Genomic DNA, 14,822 nt, shown 5'->3' with positions numbered 1-14,822 from the left:
GTAATACGTAGTTAATTAATTCAAGACAGCTCTAACATTTCTTTCGAACGTAACGGTTAAGTATTTTAAGAACGCTGGATTCGCGCGACTTGTGGTTACAGCGGGGAACAAGTTTGGCAACGTCGCTCAGTTCTCGTTGGCCGCTCCAAGGTCACGGGCAAAATAGGCTCCTCCCTCAACCGCACTCTCTTGTGGTTTTTTTTTATAGTAGCCAACACTGAAAAAACCAAACAATTAGCTTTTGGAAGGAGACAACAAGAAGTTCCAGGACTGACTGACGTATCAATGTAAAGTGAGACAAAATTCCTCGGAATGATTATTGAAAGCAATTTATTATTGGAGGCACAACTGCAGGAAACTTAAATAGAATATTGCTACTACAGAAAAGAGCAGTCAGGATCATGTCTGGCCTAGGCCCAAGGGAAATCTGCAGAGATGCCTTCCCTCACCAGAGAATCATAACGATTATCGGCCTATACATCGGAGAAGTCATAGTCCATGTTGACAAAGAGCAATTGGAACGAGACCATGACTTCTGTACCTACAACAACCGCCATGCTTCAAATGTTCACCTTCCATTACATCGCAATGCACTATTTGAAAAGAAACCATCCTACATGGCTAGAAAAATCTTCAACCATCTTCCTGAAGATATAAAAATGCTAGAAGGACAGTGACTGAAGAAATCACAACCAAATGGCTCTATAGCCGTCTATTCTATACCGTGGATGAGTTTCTGAACTGGAAAAGAGAAGAGCAATACTCTCAATAAAAACTAACCATGTAATATTTGACGCCGTTGCATTTCTTATAAAATAAATAAATTGTCTATTGTCTATTGTGTTTACAGTATAAAATGTAGTTGCAATAGGGAATACATATGCGAGACAAAAAGACTATTAAACGTAAGAATAAAAGACCGAAAAGAAAACACGAGAAAGGGTCTCACAGAAAAGTCAAAAATTGCATACCATTGTTGGTCCAAAGACCATAATATAAATTGGGATGAAGCCAACATAATTCATCGGGAACAACATTTCTTTAAAGGGAATTTAATAGAGGCAACATACATTACATTGCCAGACCAACCACCAGTCGAGATTAGGTCGCTTTGGTTTCCAATTCTAAAAAATGAACTAAAAAGAAAACCAACATTATCAAACGCATCAGATATTTGTAATAGACCAATGTGGAGTCAAAATATGATTTTACGAAGTTCATCTAGCATGGAATTGACGTATTGTGACCTGTATTCTGTATTTCGGTTTTAATGATTATTGTTGTGTATAGTTTTTTTTTAATTAGTGCATGTTTTAGAGTTAGTGATTGACACACAACATGGAGGTTGTGATTCCTGACTTAGGCGTGCCACAACGCTTTGGTATGATTTGTTTATTTTAACCTAGTTGCAACCTAATACAGGTTAGTTATTTACCCGAAGAATAGATCTGATTTCATATCTCGAAACATAGTGTTACTGATTTTTTGTTTCACTGAACGATGGCAAATGTTCGGAAAAATCCTGTTTTCTTCACAATCCTACCATCGTCAAAAAACTTCAAACAAAGGACAAATATTTGTTATCTATTCATTAAATACCAGTTTCTGTTCCCCTTAAGGAGATTCGGTTTTTCATATTCCGCCCATGTTAAATTATCCATATTAAATATTCCTATATTTATGACAAATTTAAAAAGTCTAGTAGTATTTTCATCCGTGACTTTGTTACTGAGAACATCTTTTTTGTTGTTCAAGTTTATTAAATGTCATTTCTTATTATACTCTGAAATTCTTTCACTTATTTTTAATACCTCGAAGGATTGCTGAAGTTGTTACTAATTTCACTATTAAGCTCTTTCATTTTAATTTCAATGGTAGTTTAGTGGATGATTTTCTTGATAGTGTTAAAACATATGTGAAGAAGAGGGATATATTACTGTAGTGTTATATATTTTTGTAATCTCATTTGCCAAATGATCTGGAATGTAATGGATTGTTTTTCAGGAAATGGAATTTTTACCAAGTTATCTTATTATTAAACCAATTACGTATCGGAGAGTTATTAACGTTCAAAGTGATAACATCCGCAAATTTCACTCTTGAAATTCTCTTACCAAATGCAAAAAAGAAGCAAAGCATGGTATGTGATGAGGCAGTGTTACAGAATCCGTCATTATTTAACGGGGCTTTTTATATAGAGACTTTACAGCTAAAAGCCTAAAAAATAAATATTTTTTAGAAATTATAGCACATTGCTTCCACTCAGATTCAGTCCTTCAGATGTTTTCCCCATAATCTTTGCTGTCGAACCAGAGCTGGCATAGCAAAATTATGCTTTTGTCCTGATTAATTTCCTTCATTGATTATTTTAGAATTATCTATGAAGGCATGCAAATAGAAATATTTTACAATTTGTTTAATTTACTGCTATCCTCTCTTACCCTATCCGTAAAAATATAATTATACGTAGATTCCAAGGAGGGTTCACTTCAGGATGTTTTAACCTTCCAGCTGAACCAAAATTGGGTGCAGTATAATCAGATGTTACTTTAATGGGGGTAACCGTACGGATACCCAGGAGCAGCCGAAAATTTCGTAATATTAGTGTTGCAGGGGGTATCGTTAGGTCTAGTGTACTGCGGTGGATGACTGTTGGGGTAGGCGGAGCTCACTTGTAAATACGAGCGGTACCTCCCCCTTCCCGCTTTGACTGGACAGACTGGGACAGAGCTGACCTTTCCGCTCAAAGTGATAACACTTAGTACCCGCTCATAAGATCACGAAAGGATCTCCCTACCCCCCACCATCATTCCCAACCTTACCCACCCTGAATATATCGTCACTCCAAATAAAATGCGAAGGTTCTTTTAGGATTATATTCAATAAGAGGTTTCTCACTTTCTTGCGTTAAACGACAAAAATCACGCTCAGTAGCATGGAAGAAGCTTGCAGTTCCACGCAATGGAAGTTGTGTCCAACGCTAAACTCGAGCCCTTGCAAGTTTTCTTGTTATTTTAGATTTATATTCGCTATCAAATTAATGATTTTTATTTCTTATTCAAGCATAGGGATGTATATTTTAAACTTGATCCACTATTTAATGTTTTACATTATAACAAAATAATGTTATAAAATACAGGAATAAGGAAAAGATTGTGGGGATGTAATAATTCTCAGAAGAGAGCTCCAGGCTACAAATACAGTTTTCTTGGTGGTCATTATCAGTTCTATTAAAGTTTATCAGCAGAGTCCCAATGCTCTTTAATCTTCATATTTTCAATGAAACCTTTAACATTATTAAAAGGAATTTTTACTCAAGGGCATCTTTTTATTGCATTTTTCATCAGAAAAATTGTAAAAAATCGATCATACAATTCCTTCTATATAACTGTTTAGTTGTAATAAATCTATACGCAGTTATTGTTATTTTAGTGCTTTTTTATAATTATTGTCGTAAATACTAAATATCATAATATTGGGATTGTATTTAGTGTAATTTGTTCAATTTTACAGATACAATAATATAGAAATGACAGAAATAGATTAATATTTTAGACTATTCATATAATTTTAAAACTATAATTATTGTCACTGAGTTATTTGACCATAATTTATATACAACTGTTATTTTATAAATTAATATATTATATTATAAATATGCAACATTTTAAATAAGTGTATACTTAGTATCTGAATCAGAGTTCAAGAATTAATCTTCATACCCGTTATTCCTCAACAAGCATTGCTTACTCCCCTAATGCTAATGTACGACGATATCCCCTTTATTACTTTATATTCTGGTGTTGACGAGAGTGAGAACAAGAATTGAATGAATCAGTCTAAATCTCAGACCTCTAATCGCTGTATTCTGGTTGAGGTATTGAAGTCAGTTTTAAGAAATAGGTTCGGACCTCATTGTTCCAAACCACGAGATTGGTGTTGTTGTGACCCTAAGAAAAGAAACATAACATAGGCATGTTTATTGGAAGAAATGTTATATTCTATCAAACTAATACTATTTTCCAAAAGCTACAGTAAAAGTTCGAAACATTTATATATTTTATTACTTTTAACACTCCAATAAATAACCGACTACAAACAACCACTCTCGCTGAATTGGGTGTTAATTAATTAACTAGTTCTTTCAATTTATAGATTAGATTTTTTTCATAGCAATTATTTCCTACATAGATAAGACCGATGAAGTGCAATTAGAGGTTATTACGCCTCTTCATGTGAGAACGCTCATTTCATTCTTAGTGAAGCCTCTTAGGTCACACATGTTCTGGAGTACTTGAGGTGAGGAGTACTTGAGTAATTTTGGTGGTTACAGCTGTAAACATGTTTGAAACCACGTTTTCTTGGTTGCTTATAACATGCAAGAGGGAGGTAGCTCAATTGTTGGTAAAAGTTACATTGATGATGATGGAAAACGAATACAGTCTACAAAGGTTTATGATAAAATTCTTATTCCATTTCATAAAGTAAAAGTATTGTATTAGGCTTGAAGAAGATAAATATCAATATTACTCAGATTGGCACTTACTGATTAATAGTGTATAAATATTACATAATTATTGTGTGCAATATAAAGAATAATTTAAAAACTGCGACACTTCTATAACTTGTATTCACACCTTTTATACACTGGTATAGTATATATTCAGCCTAAATTAAATACCATATCATATTAGACAACGTAAAATGGTAACTCGACACTTCTTTCTTTGGACGCAAGAAGCTAAACCCGTTTCATTGGATACCAGAAGGTAAAGCATCTATTTAGAGTAGTCCACGCCTAAATATAAAAAAAGGAACAGGGTTTATACTGTAAGTGCATCAACTGAATACATGACTAAAATTGTGTATCGCCCTCGAAGAGTTGAACCGACACACGTTTACTTATTTTGCAGCCAAACTTTCCTATGATAACTGTATTGTCATTCATTCAGTAACAGACAAACTAGAGAAAAGATGAATAAACTAGCCATAGAAACTAAAGCTCTAGTAGAGAATTGAATGGAAAATAGAAGAAGAGGTAAAAACTAATATTAAATTTTAAAACTTTTTAGAAACTACTTTAAAAGTGTTTCCTGAAAAGACAACCCGCTTGACCAACTTCAGCTACAATTTCCTGCATTTGAAACGTTTAAGATTTCCTAGAAAGCTCTTCGTTATTAAACGTTTCATAAACACACACGATACTTAGAAATAATCAGGTAGAAATAAGTCAGGTAAAATAGTCAGATTAAAACAATAACGGTCACTTTAACCATAAAATACATTTTGTTAACTTCTGCTGTCATTACGGAAGACGCCCTCGGGGTTTAACCTTTTTACTACAAAAAGATATTTGGATTGGTAAAGTAGGGTTGAATGAATAGCAACTTCAACTAACGAATGCTTGAGATAAGATGGATTTTTAGATTACCTTTGAACCGACACAGAAATGTACAGTAATTAATTTGAAAGTATTGTTGATGGTTAATTTAGGCAATCAAATAATTATTATTAAATTCTGCAGCTATATTTCTTTAAAAATAAAATACCCCAAGATTCATACTAGTCATTGTCTCTATCAAATAGCTCTTACAAGTTATTGAAGTAGTTTATTCATGGCTAACTGTGTTCCTTTCATTAATATAACTCTAGTTGGCAACTAACTAATGTTTTTCTTTCAGCTATTTTTCCACTTTAACTATTTTTAACACTCTTAATAACTGTTTTTAAATTTATGCTGATACATCTCGTATTTAAATTTTTTTAGTAATTCTGTTTTTTGTGTCAGTGTTAACATTTATGAAGATTCAGCATTGAACCTTATAAAACGTACAGAAAATTTAAATACATTTTACAGTTATTTAAACTTTAAAGATTAAGACCAAGGATACTGGGTTTAATGATAATTTCAATTCGTTCATATTATTATAAATACATTTATTAGGAACTGATTAACTTAAATAATCATAAGCTTCTTCCTTATAATGTCATGTAAAAAGTTGACGGTAACAGACGTCATACTGCGCTTGATGTCTTGTGAGAATCTTCACTCAGTATCGACCAGTAGTGAAGGTGATAACATTTTGCTTTATTTAGCCTACGTTTGCTTTATTATTTTCAGTGTTTGATCAAATGAACCACTTTAAATTCTACTACTACTATTACTGCTACTAATACTCCTCGTACCATAATACAGGTTCAAGAACACACCATGAAGGACTGGAAGGAACGATGGCTTCTAGGGAGCAGAGAGTGTTGGACGTCCTGGCCTATTAGAGAACTGACAGAAAGGGTTGATAGACAACATGCAGAGGTAACTTTTCACTTGATCCAGTTCCTCAACCGCCAAGGCATTTTTTCGAGAGTACCTGTTTAAAATGGGTAAGTTTGACAGCTCGGAGTGTCCATGTGGTGATGCGGAACAGGACGCCAGCCTCACGTTCTTCTGCAGCGGTGGGAAAACAAAAGAGGGGACACGAGATTGCCATAGGCCAATTCACACCTGACATCATTATTAAAGAAATAGTCTCTGACAGACATATTTGAAATACTGTCTCTTTATATGTAGAGCGGGTGCTGCAAACCAAGAAATTAGTAGAAAATAAAGAGAAAGGGAGTGATGCCAAGGCCGGGAGGGTTTAAGGGATGTAAATCCCACTCACCAGGGAATTTCCTTAACGGTACATTACCATTTCCCCCATACTACTTCGTTTCTGCTGTACTTCTTAAGCAATACTTACCTTTCGTTTCCACGGACATCGCATAATACGCGTTTCCGGTATTTTTATATAACAACAATCCTGTAATCCATATTATTGTACGTTATATTTAACGTAACCTTACACAACTAACAATACACCTAACAATAGCCAGAGTATGAAAGTGCGTTTAGTCATACTTTACATATGTGTGTATGTAGTTTCTATTCGGTATGAACAGCAAATTAAGAGGCTTTTGGCTTGCACTGTGTAAAAAGCCGATTTCATAAAAGCGCAATATGGTACATTTATGATAGGTTATATAGTATGTCTTAGGGTGATTTAAAATGGTACAAAATATGGACCTTTAGAGAGGATACTTTACCTAAAATTTGTATTCTCACTCGCACATAAGCTTAAATACCCTATTTGAGAACCAATTTAAAGTTGTTACCCATAAATATTCAAGATTACAATACTGGGGACGATTGATAAGTACCTTTACTGTGCTTTGATCAGGGTTGTGATTGAACAGGCATCGTTAATGTATACAGTCCATCAATAATATATCAGCAAAAAAAATTTAATGTAACATAATGCGCAAAAATAATAGTAATAAATGTAATTAATACGCTTTTATAATAGTAAAGAATTTTAGTGGAGTATAATACAACGTTGTTGATGAAATCATGATAAAGGTATGTGGCCATAGCCTGCCGTTGTACGAGTAAACACCACTCAACACTGTAGTGTGATTTAATCTCAAACGTATTGTTAGATTTTATGTATCAAATTATTTTAGTGGAGTTGTAGTAGTTATTTTAGTAAAGAATTTTAGTGGAGTATAATACAACGTTGTTGATTAAATCATGATAAAGGTATGTGTTATGGCCTGCCGTTGTACGAGTAAACACCACTCAACAGTGTAGTGTGATTTAATCTCAAACGTATTGTTAAATTTTATGTATCAAATTATTTTAGTGGAATTGTAGTAGTTATTTTAGTAAAGAATTTTAGTGGAGTATAATACAACGTTGTTGATTAAATCATGATAAAGGTATGTGTTATGGCCTGCCGTTGTACGAGTAAACACCACTCAACAGTGTAGTGTGATTTCATCTCTAACGTATTGTTAAATTTTATGTATCAAATTATTTTTGTGGAATTGTAGTAGTTATTTTAGTAAAGAATTTTAGTGGAGTATAATACAACGTTGTTGATTAAATCATGATAAAGGTATGTGTTATGGCCTGCCGTTGTACGAGTAAACACCACTCAACAGTGTAGTGTGATTTCATCTCAAACGTATTATTAGATTTTATGTATCGAATTATTTTAGTGGAATTGTAGTAGTTATTTTAGTAAAGAATTTTAGTGGAGTATAATACAACGTTGTTGATTAAATCATGATAAAGGTATGTGTTATGGCCTGCCGTTGTACGAGTAAACACCAATCAACAGTGTAGTGTGATTTCATCTCAAACGTATTGTTAAATTTTATGTATCAAATTATTTTTGTGGAATTGTAGTAGTAATTTTAGTAAAGAATTTTAGTGGAGTATAATACAACGTTGTTGATTACATCATGATAAAGGTATGTGTTATGGCCTACCGTTGTACGAGTAAACACCACTCAACAGTGTAGTGTGATTTTCATCTCAAACGTATTGTTAAATTTTATGTATCAAATTATTTTAGTGGAGTTGTAGTAGTTATTTTAGTAAAGAATTTTAGTGGAGTATAATACAACGTTGTTGATTAAATCATGATAAAGGTATGTGTTATGGCCTGCCGTTGTACGAGTAAACACCACTCAACAGTGTAGTGTGATTTCATCTCAAACGTATTGTTAGATTTTATGTATCAAATTATTTTAGTGGAGTTGTAGTAGTTATTTTAGTAAAGAATTTTAGTGGATTATAATACAACGTTGTTGATTAAATCATGATAAAGATATGTGTTATGGCCTGCCGTTGTACGAGTAAACACCACTCAACAGTGTAGTGTGATTTCATCTCAAACGTATTGTTAAATTTTATGTATCAAATTATTTTAGTGGAATTGTAGTAGTTATTTTAGTAAAGAATTTTAGTGGAGTATAATACAACGTTGTTGATTAAATCATGATAAATGTATGTGTTATGGCCTGCCGTTGTACGAGTAAACACCACTCAACACTGTAGTGTGTTTTAATCTCAAACGTATTGTTATATTTGATGCATTAAACTATATTATTCTGTTAGATTGTGTAAAACTATTTGAAGAGAGGTACTCTCTTGTGGAGACCATTACTAACAGCACGGTTATAACGATCAACTTTACTGACTTCTTATTCAAGTAGGCTACATTAAAACTGAGAAGCTAATACTTCGAGAACATTATAAGTTTAAAATGGAGCATAGGTAAATAAAATCACAGTGTTAAAGTTACTGGAAGTAAATATGTGGTTAATAAATGTCTATAATATTTCAGTCTTCAGTAATTGTCCTAAAGTGAAAAAGGCGTATCGTTCAAACCTGATTGCTTTTCCAGGAACAGTAATAATTATATTGGAGAGATAATCTCATGCTACAGATGTAATAGACACAATCAATTAAATGGAATGAAACAAGATAAGAAGGCCTGTTAATAACAGATTGTTATAATTTGTTTAATTAATTTTGCAACAATTTCGGAATTATTATACAGAGAGCTTCTGTAACTATTTACCGATATTTTCCAGCAGGTTATTAGTTAGTTAAACAATTATATTGTATACATATATACAGGGTGAGTGGCTCTTGGTGTGACAAAATCTTTTGGGTTATAATGCAATGTAAATGTGATACAATGGCGGTTATAAAAATATTTAACTCCAAAAATTAGGTCTGAAATGAATTATTTTCAGTTTATAAAAACCCCGTGTTCTTGTACGTAAATATGATATTTCTCAGCAAAGTATAGACATATGTGAGCAAACTACATTATTTTTAGATTCTCTGTAAATTTTTTAATTTGAAAAAGTTCTCGTTTCAAACGGTAAGAAAAGAAAATTAAGCTTCAGGTCGATTCAAATGGCAAAGTTGCTAATTAAAAAACTTAAATTTCATTGAACCCCATCTTTTTACCACACCCTGTACAGAAGAATGTGTCAAGTCATATTAAAAACGTTTCCATTTAATAGGCTTTAAAATGGTATGTCATATGAACATAGTTAGGTATTCTGTTATCTACTTTTATCGGTTTGAATATTAAAAAAACACGCAAGCTACAAAAAGACTAAAACAATTTAATAACAACTGTACTTAATTTTTATGTTTTATAAAATGCCTCATAAAACAAGGAATTGAAGATTACAAAAAATTAAAGCAGTTTAAAATAATTTTGTGGATGCTAGTTAAGGATTAATGGCCATATCCTTTATCAATGTTTTAATTCCTTATCTTATCACTTTCACCAGTATTGTACATTCATTCCTTATCTTGTTTTGTAAGACCAGTGTACACATGAATTACTTCTACCTCTAAACTATTTTTCTGCTCAATTTAGTCAAGTGTAGGCTGCCATGGAGTTCACTACTGGAGAATACGCTGATATGCACTTTATTTACGGGTTTTGTGATGGAAATGCGCGTGCTGCCCAAAGAGAGTATCAAGCTCGCTACCCTGATCGCCGACTTCCCAGTCATTCTGTGTTCTCAAGACTCCATCAACGTCTTGTGGAGGGAGGTGCAGTTCACAAAAGACCTAACGAAGTAGGACACATTGTACATGATGTAGAATTAGATGAAGTAGTTCTAAATTCAGTTCGGAATGATCCAGAAGTTAGTAGTAGACAACTTGCTAATGACGTAGGTGTATCACAATGGAAGGTTTTGGACATTTTACATAAGAATAAGTTCCATCCATACCATTTTACGCCTGTTCAAGGTCTGAAAGCAACTGATTATGCTCCTAGAGTACGAATCTGTCGTTGGTTGCTAAACAGAGACATAGAGCAGCGTCATTTTTTTTCGAAAAATCCTTTGGACTGATGAGGTATTGTTTAGAAGAGCATGAATTTTAAATTGTCATAATATGCACCACTGGGATCAACAAAACCCACACCGGACAATCCTTTCAAACGCGTTTTAGTAATAATGTTTGGTGTGGAGTCTTAGGCGACCAATTGATTGGCCCTCACATATTTGATAGAACTGTAAATAGAACAAACTACTTAGATTTTTTGCAACAAGACCTACCTAACAGATGGTTTGAACAATGTTGAAAGAGACGAGCTTATATTCCAGCAGGATGGAGCCCCTCCACAATTTAATGCAACAGTACGTCAATGGCTGACTGAAAACTATCCCAAGTGGATTGGACGTGGGGGAACTGTCGCATGGCCTGCCCGATCTCCCGACCTTAAACCTATGGACTTTTTTGTGAGGGGGTGTTTTTAAGCAGGAAGTTTATTCCACCCCAGTAAACTCAGAAGAAGAATTACGAGGCAGAATTGTTCTGGCTGCTCAAAGGCTTAGGGAAAAACTGTCTTTTAAAATGACCTTAGGAGCAATGAGAAAGCGAACAAGAGCTTGTGTGAGAAAAGAAGGTCGCCATTTTGAGAATGAACTGCGATGATTTTACTTTTAATGTCTTGTGTTCATGAGGTATTCTAATTTTCATTTACCTAATTGATAATTGATTAAAGTTCCATTATTAAATATCTTTACTAATGCTCAAAAATTATGTTTATTATACCGTCCTATGACTACTCAGTGTTAACTTTTAACCTATACTGATTTTTTTTTAATGGCAAAACACCTAAATAGTTTTGCCAGCCGATGGTCATATGGCATACAATTTTAAATCCTATTAAATGGAGAAGTTTTTAATATCACTTGACACATTCTTGTGTACAGGGTGTGGTAAAAAGATTGGTTTCAATGATATTTAAGTTTTTCTGAAACTTAGCAACTTTTCCATTTGAATCGACCTGAAGCTTAATTTTCTTTTCTTACTGTTTGAACCAAGAACTATTTCAAATTTTTTTACGTACAAAAACACGGGGTTTTTAGAAACTGAAAATAATTCATTTCAGACCTAATTCTTGGAGTTAGACTTTTTTATAACCGCCATTGTATCACATTTACATTGCATTATAACCCAAAAGATTTTGTCACACCAAGAGCCACTCACCCTGTACACACACACACACACACACACACACACACACACACACACACACACACACACACACACACACATATGTATGTTATGTGTATATATATATATATATATATATATATATATATATATATATAACTGTATATAGTATTAAATTATTATTGTATAGCGTTAACTTTATTTCGCTAAAAAAAAGTTAAAATAATGAACGAACATTAGTGGAATTTTAGATTAAAAGGTGCATAACCTAAAGGTGAAACAAAATTACTGACATTCCTTAAAATATTAATTATTTGGATTTTTTAAAAATTTATTGTTCACATTAATAATACCTATTTACACTAATCACATTACACAATCATAATTAATAAAAGGAAATCACAATAACAGTAGACGCTGTTATCGATACCCACTGAATAGAAGGGTATCGAAAGGGTTTAAAATGTTATTTTGTTTCTAAGGTGAAATTTCTCTGTTGACTTTAAGAACAACCAAGTTTTGTTATACAATGCAAATTGGCCCTCGGTTTCTGCACTATCATATATAAGCGGAGAATTCTCCATCAAACGAGAGAATAAGCGAGAGCTTCCATTATTCTGGAAATTTGCATTGAGCTCTCAACTCAATAAAGTTTGTTGTTTCGGGTTGAAGTGGACTGTTGTATGCGTAAACCTTTAGCGCGTGATAATGGTCGACAGTGCTTGATGTAGAGCCAACGCATATCAGAGCGTGAAGCATACACATAACGTATGCCTGGATTATGGCAGCAGGGATTATAATAAACACGCTTATTATATTTCGGAACACCAAATTAATATTTAACTTACCTGATAGTTTGAATTCTCTGACGTGATTTTCCAAGAATTTCTGGGACATTGGGAAGAGGGAAAACCAAAATTAATTAATAGGTTTCCAATCCTATTCCAACACATAAAAACGGTTGTTCTTAATGGAAAATATTTTATTTTAAACGTGTTTCATCTTTATGGAAATGCTTTAGTTTTACCATATGCCATGAAGTGTTACGCGTACCAAAATTTTAGCTTTCTCCAATATCGCGAAGTTGAACAATCAGTGGTGAGTGAATACGTGAGTGAAAGCATTTCATTTTAATGTACAGAAAATTAAATATTTACTTATATGATAAAAACGAATCCAATAAATAGGATATTGGCTGTGCATCACATAAATTAACTATATACATTAGGAACTACATTATTTAATTTCAATATTAACACCAATTCATATAGTTCATAGGAGGGAAACTTGTATTAAAAATGTCCTGAACAGAGGGCGTTTAATTTTTTTAAGAATTAATACATAATGTTATTTTACAATTAAGATTGAATTCAATACTGTTATGGGACGGAATGGTACAGGAAATTGTAAAACACTGTTCGAAATTGCTTAAATTAAGGAATTATCTTCATAAATTGTTTTATAACATTTGAAATATCTAGTAGAGTAGAGTTAATATTTAGTATGAGAACTAATACCTGAAATATTACAGTGCAAGATCAATAACTGGTGATGTGATCAGTAACCCTTATACCTATCATCTGATGACGCTACGCCTTCTCCAATCGGTGGACACATCGTTACTTCCCGTATGTCTGTCCGTCCACCGCTCAGAAGCGTCCCTGCGTAGTTAGTCATACCGTCCGGCAGTTCTGGATATTTGGTCCGTTCTCGTTCACTCTATTCTCTCTTGGGCAGTAGTGCCCTCTTGGGTTTCGATACCCTCTTTCTCGTACTCACTAGAAGTTGTATCGTAGAAGTTATATAAGTCGATCCGAACGTCACATTCTCCGGTCATAGTCATCCACAAAGGCCCAACTCTTTGTTCTCGTGGTAGTGGAAGTGTTCCCTCGGATTCGATACCCTTTCTGAAGGAGGTTTCCGAAAGAGTGCCGCACTGAACTTTTCCTAGAGTGCGATGAACAGATGATTCTTTTTTAACTTGCTTCCAACCCGATGCCAGTGACTGTTCTTAGTGGGAACAGAAAGTGACCCGTTCGTCCATTGAGCCCACTGCAGCCCTGGAAGCCCTGGACGAGCTAGTAGTCTCCTCTCCCTCGATGTAGCGAGGCAAGAAACTATAATATCGACATCATGATTTAGCATCTATCCTCATTACATGCACCTTTCACTGCCTAATGATCAACCCTGTCCTTCCATCTGTGGATTTAAATGTTTTCCATTTTAATGTTCTTTGTGATTTCTCTTTGGCCTCCTGGCCGTGTCCTCTGTCTCTCTTTCTCGAGCTTAATAATTTTATATGAGATTATGAATGAGCGAGAATACCGTTCGATTAAAATGTAAATACAAGATTGCAGAAGATCAAAAAAGAAGGTTATAACACCATGCAATCGATAATGCTCCTCAAAAATATCCCTCTTCGCTGTCGCTGTAGATAATTAACTTTCAATTGGAGCTGCTATGTGATCTGGAGCTAATCCGCAGATTCTGTGACAAATTCGACGAAAGGCACTGAAGCCAACAGAACTACATAGGCAAGAAATATAGGCTAAAATTGTTCGGTAATTTTGTTCTGGGCACAATCGTTTTATAGAATTCATCAAGTTGTATACAGTTACCATAGTTTTCATATAGTTAAATGTTTCAGATAGAAATGTTATAGCGAAACTTATATTCGTAAATGCTGAATCTGTCTCTTGGTTGTAATGTACCAATTAAAGGAAATTATTACCCTTGATTTATCTAATTACCTAAGCTACTCATAGTTTGTAAATTATTTATTTAAAATCAATACAATGTAAAACAACAAAAAACCCAGCGTTGACTCTTTTTGATATTCAAGGCTACAACATGTTAATGCAACCAAGGCTCGAGAATCATATATTAATATATATCTATGATATAGCTTTCAAAATTATATAAAACAACCAACAAAAATACTAGTCATTATGCTTTAGAAATTTATGTATTGACTGTAAAAATAAAATGTAATAGTTAGAGA

The sequence above is a fragment of the Homalodisca vitripennis genome, chromosome 2, assembly GCF_021130785.1.
Source record: "Homalodisca vitripennis isolate AUS2020 chromosome 2, UT_GWSS_2.1, whole genome shotgun sequence".
NCBI classification, from domain to species: domain Eukaryota; kingdom Metazoa; phylum Arthropoda; class Insecta; order Hemiptera; family Cicadellidae; genus Homalodisca; species Homalodisca vitripennis.
This window is presented reverse-complemented; position numbering follows the sequence as displayed.